At 42.0% G+C, this 6,000-nt stretch overlaps 1 pseudogene; it reads left to right on the plus strand.

Annotated features, from left to right (window-relative positions):
- Positions 1-5,834: 5,834 nt before the first annotated feature.
- Positions 5,835-6,000, plus strand: part of LOC129680996 (putative nucleoside diphosphate kinase) — a 6,257-nt pseudogene continuing 6,091 nt past the window's right edge.

Genomic DNA, 6,000 nt, shown 5'->3' on the forward strand with positions numbered 1-6,000 from the left:
AGTGCAAGGTACTGTGGATTATTCTGTCAAGGCAAGTGTTTCCTATCACCCAAAGTGTGGCCAGAGGACCACAGAGCACAGACATCCTTTGGGAGTTTGTTTTTGAAGCAGAACCTCTTGTCCCACTCAGGCCACTCATCTGCATTAGAATGAGAACCTCGTGACGATTGAGATCACTCAGATGCACAAGCGTTTTCAAAGAACTGCAGGCAAGATGTAAACTAGGGTAGGGAAGTGACTCCTTCTGAACCCCCTCCCATTTCTTAAGTGTGAACATACAGCTGCAACACAGACCTTCAGCGGATGCCTGGAATCATGGGTAGCATAAAAATGTCTTTATGCACTATGGTTCTTGTCTTTCCTTATAAGGTATTATAAGGTATAATTTGTAAATTAGACATGGTAGGAGATCAGCAATCAATAATAAAGCAATTAACTGCAACAAGTAAGGTGAATGTAGCCTTTCTCTCAAAACCTCTTGAAACCACTGAGATGGCTTAGTGGTTAAGAGCACTTGCTGCTCTTCCAGGGGACCAGGGTTTAGTTGTCTGAACCTACATTATTAGACAGGGATTGGTGGAAGCAACATGGAAATAGAGGCAGTCACCTCCAGAAGCAGAATTGCTCTTTTAATCAGAACAACGAAGGGCCACAGTCTCTTTGAAGAAGTGGAGACTGCACGGTGGCACTTGGGACTAGATGTTTTGTAAGGCTTGAAGGCAGAACAGAGCACATCAGGATGGGAGTTAAATGGATAATTTTCTGGCCTTAGTTCTGCTTCCACTATTTCACATGGGGACTGTGTTGTGGATATAAACATGGTTTTGTTTTGGTCCCAGGTATGTGATGTGGTACTGATTCAGACACTCCACAGCAGCAGACAATTTGCTCTTTGTGTGGGCTCTTTGCCAGCTGCACATAGTTTAAGTCTGAGGCCTCTGGAGAGAGAATAAATGCCAGAGCCCAGAGAATGTAAAAGAAGAGAAAGATCTATACTGCTCTTGTTTCCCTCTTGTTGCTCCAGGTTGGTGTTGTGAGACAAGAAGATGGTGTTGAGAGACAAAAAGATGAAATGAGGATTAGACTTGCTTCAAGGAACTCGATGACCCTAACCAGCAGGAAGCAGCTAAGAAAGAACTGTGCCCTCTCTCCCACTAACCCTTTTTTCTCTCCTACCTGGTGTTGGAGTGTTGTAAGGGATTGGGGTGGAGTAGGGAGAAAAAAGATATAAGAAATGTAAACAAAAGAGTTTTTAAAAGTGTGTCTGTGGTTTGTGATGGAAGTTATTCTTGAGTAATTGGATCAGGGTTTTTCGGGCAAGCATTTGTCAAACTGAGATAGTTTTACCCTTATGCAGACCACACTGCCTGTAACCCCAGTTCTAGGAGATCTGGCAGTCTCCTCTGGCCTCCATGTTGCACCAGGATCACACAAGGTGTAGTCAGGTAAAACATACATACATTCAGGTAAAACATTCATACACATAAACTGAAAAAAAAAATAAGAAGATGAAGAAACAGTCTCTCCTCACTCTGCACCTTTTGCTCGAAGGGAGCATGCTCTGATTGTTCTTCAGCAGTCATGAACTGCCAGCATCTCTGCCCTTGCACAGAACCGTCATCAAGTACAACAAGGGAGACAAGCACTCCCACTCTGTGCATTTGATCACTGTGGGGAGGGACTGACAGGAGGGGATGAGGGTGCCGGCCACAGAAGGCAAATGACTCCAATGGCCCACTGGGCAGCAGGCACAATAACACCTTACTCAGAGAAAGTGTGAAGCTAGAAATTTAGGAATATTTTTATATGATGTTTGGTTGAGACAGACAAAGCCAACATGTGGAACCTCATCTCGGGGTACATTGGTTTTCTTCCTATGTAAATAATCAGAAGTTTACTGCCTGTTGTAGGTGCATGCACTGTCTTGAGAAAACGTGGTCTCAAGCACAATGCTGTGTCCTATCCCACCCATCTCTCAAATCAGGCAAGTCTGTTCTGCAGGTAGTGGGGGATGAGAATGTCTCTCTTGAACTAGAAATGGAGCATATGGAGTCACTTGTGGAAGTAACTTCTACAGCCACTGTGGAAGGATCACACTGACAAGGCAGAGTGACTAGCAGAGGGGGACCACAGGACACAGGAAAACCAGAGACAGTCCCAGCTGGAGAGAAGGTAACAGCCACCTTTCACTCCCCTGTGCGGTTCTCAAGGGAAATCCTCCACAAAGCTCCCCATAAGAAACGGTCATCTATGTGCATGCATCAAACCCACAGAGGCCTACCACCACGTGACACTCTACCTTTCTCCAAAGCACCTGATCCAAAACTTGGAGGAGTGAGAACCAAAGACAAATCAACTCAAGATGAAGGATGGATTTGCTGGAGAGGAGACAAGGAGGTACTTGCCCTCTCCAGGGAGAGGTCTACTCACCTCCAGAAAGAGCCCCGCCCACCTCCAAAGAGAGCCCCGCCCACCTCCAAAGACAGTTCTGCTCACCCCCAGCTCATGCAACTACACTAGGAGCAAGCCAGGATGGGAGGGAGAAGAGCCTAGCTTTGACTAAAAACTGGAGCTTGCCAAAGCACTGTAGCCTGGACAAGGCATTTTAACTTAGTCGACTCCACCATCAATAATTCAAACAGAACAGAAAGGAATGTGCTACCTTGAAAACTCAGGCATTTCTGTTTAGACCTGGTTAAATATTTGTTTGCTGATTGTCTCCTGGGTTTAAGCTATTCAGTGTAACATTGGTGAACTTATTCAGGGCTAGAGGTCTGGCCTGGTGCTTACAGAAACCTGCAAGCTGCTTTGTAAATTATGCAGCATTTTTGGTAGAGTTCATTTGATTGAAAAAGAAAAAAAAAATCAATATCTATACAAAGTACTTAAAAGAAAAAAAAAGCCAGATACATTAGGGATATAACCTAGATTTCCTGATTCCCCTGGGAAGTCCAGGATCTTGTCCTCTCTATTTTGAACTTCTACTTAATGCTGCAGCAAACTGCCCAACTGATCATCACAAAACCTCAGGTCCAGCAGTAAAATGTTATTAGCAAACACAGAAGAGTCTTATTAATACTTCTCTAAAGACAAAAACCCCGGCAAGTGGCATTTTCATTGTTTCCCAGTGTATATCCCTATGCTAGTAAGTTTGATCTTCTCTTGTCACAAAGCCTCACAGACACCTTCTATTTGTCTGATAAACTCAGTTCTGGCAAGCCCCACCTAATAATAACCTGAGAAATGGCCCTTTCCAAATCCTGCTTCAAAAGTGATTGAGAGTCCATGGAGAGAGATGGTTCTGCCATGAGGTGTGTCCTGGGGTCTTAAAGGCTCATACAAGACTATGAATCGCAAGCAGAGGTTCTCCATTGATCCATCAAGCAACTGGTCCATCCAACGTTGAGGTGCCTCGAGAAATGCTGTCTAACTGCTGGGGGCAGAGTGGTGCCCTCTGGCCTGGGAGTCCACCCTGGGGCCCTTGGGGGTTGGAACATTTTCAGTGCCCATGCAGTAGAGCAGTGTACCTGCATAAAACAGTCGCTGGAGAGCTGGGCCAAGACAGATGTCCCATTTGAGTTCAGACTGAAGTCAGCTGCCCAGGCACTCTCAGAACCAGAAAGCAAGCTCTGCTTGCCCAAGATTACCAAACCACCAGCTAGAACAAAGAATTTTTTTAAGCTATCCTTTTTGTAAAAGTCAAAAGTGTGGCTGTCTCCACATGTGTACAGACACCAGCACTGAGTCATGGGGACTCCAGAAGTCACAACTCATCCAAAAGAAACTAGAGTGGACTCCACTCCCCCGCCCTGCCCCCTGCTAAAAAAAATGTAGCGTCCATAAAATGACAGGAAGCAAGACACCTCCGAAAACGGCCTTCCTGAACATGTCCATGGAGTGTTAGTAAGCTAACACTCAGTAGGGCAGGATGTTTGCTTCCAGGCCTGTTGGCCTCTGCAATCACTAGGTCTCACCGGGTAGAAGGAGAAAAACTGAGTTTTGCACATGGTCTTTTGATCTCTAAACAGTCACATAGACACACACATACATGCACTTGTACACACACACACAAACACACAACACACACAGATACTCTCACATACACACATGAACATAGAAACACACGTACATATAGGCACATGAATATTTTGAAAGTAGTAAGAATATTTAAGATGTTTATCAACCTTTAAGAATATATGGTTTAAAACTTTATAAAACAATGTTCAAACAAGAAAATAAACAAAGCAACAAAGGTAAACCCTGTAAGATGATAATTAGAAATCCAATCCAAGCTTTCAGCAGCAAGCTTGAGGGTAGACCATTTGCAGCCATGCAATCAAAAGAAAGAGAATCAATTTACATCAATAAAAAAGCAACACATTTGGACTAATTATCTGTAACAAGTGACATTATAGATGATGTAATTGTGTTGCACCATCAAGATTTATTATATAAATAATATCATTTTCTGGAATATGAGAAAATGCCAGAGAGAAACCACATCTAAAGACAGGATGGATGAAACTTTCTTGGTGTGTAGAACAGAAAATCATCCCCATACATTAAAAACTTCTCATCAAACTCAGCCCTAAAAGGAGTTCACCAAGACACAGAACCAATCTATTAGAAATCAGTAAGTAGGCTCTATTCTGAGAGCATCCTGAAATGAGCAGGTTGTAACTGTCAGTGAACTTTGCAGAGAGCACTCTGCAGGATAGAAGACAGCAAGAGAATGTGTTCAAGTGCTCTGGAGAGAAATGTGTCAACCAAGAATAGCTTACCCAGCAAAGCTGTGTTTCAGAAATGGGAGAAAAACCTTTCCCCAACAAGCAAAAGCTAAGGGTGCCCATCAGCACTGGGCCTGCTTTGCAGTGACTTCTACCTGAAAGAATGTCTTCTCACAATGATATCAAACACAGGAAGCCAAGAGACTCAGTGGCAACTGAGAACTCATTGGTTCTCAGAATCACCTAAATTCAGAACAGCTAAGCCTCAGTGATGGTGTGCCATTCATTTCCAGAATCAAGTTCAAAGGGCAAAGTGATCAGCAATAGCTATAGCTAAAATAAATTATGTACAGGTGCATAATATAGATGATGTAAATCCAGACACTAAACACTTAACATATGGAAAGTAAAATCTGATAGTTGTATGCAATAAAACCACTTATTATCAGCCTGAAGAAAATTCCAGGTGTGATCTGCTTCAACGTGGTAACCAAAAAGCAAACACCTGCAAGAGAGAGACAACAACAAAACTGTTTTGAATATACTACTAGAAACATCAATCGTGAAGGAAAACAGCACTGGAGAAGAAAGAGCTTGTCCATTAAAAACCAGAAAACAATGAAAAGGGAAAGTAGTTTTTATCACTCAAAGATACCCTGAATATAAAACAGGTTGAACTATTGAAAAATAAAATTTTTAAACAAAAAGATTCATGAATACGCTCCCTATGAGAGCCTTGCTTCACTTTTAAGAATGCAAACATACTGATCATGAATGATTGAAGAAGAGGGTCCATGCAGATGGAAACTAAGGGCAGCATAGGAGAACAATGGTCACATATTGCTCAAACATTGTTCAGTGAGTTGAAGACAGGCATTGTGCAGTGATAAATGCCTCAATTTGTCAAGCAGACATAATAAACCCAACATAGGAAGGTGATGTTTATATAAAAAGATATCCTAAGAATGTGATAGGTGTGGGTAGCGTACTTTCTTACAATTACATCTATTAGTGATATTTTAGTTTAAGATTAGGATTTCTAAAATAGAAAAGGATACATCAAAATATTTAAAACTATTTTCACAGAGGTTTTCACTTCTGGTCAGAATGGATAAACAGGTAATATATTGCTCAAAAAATAAAGAATTTGCATTCTTCTCAGGCGCTCATGGAATTTTCTCTAAAATTTTTTGTGGATAGAGCAATTCTGAACAGTATAGCATTACTGAATGAATGAATGAATGAATGAATGAATGAATGAATGAATGAATGA

Source organism: Psammomys obesus, unplaced genomic scaffold (genome assembly GCF_907164565.1).
Source record: "Psammomys obesus unplaced genomic scaffold, mPsaObe1.curated_primary_1811, whole genome shotgun sequence".
Taxonomy (NCBI): domain Eukaryota; kingdom Metazoa; phylum Chordata; class Mammalia; order Rodentia; family Muridae; genus Psammomys; species Psammomys obesus.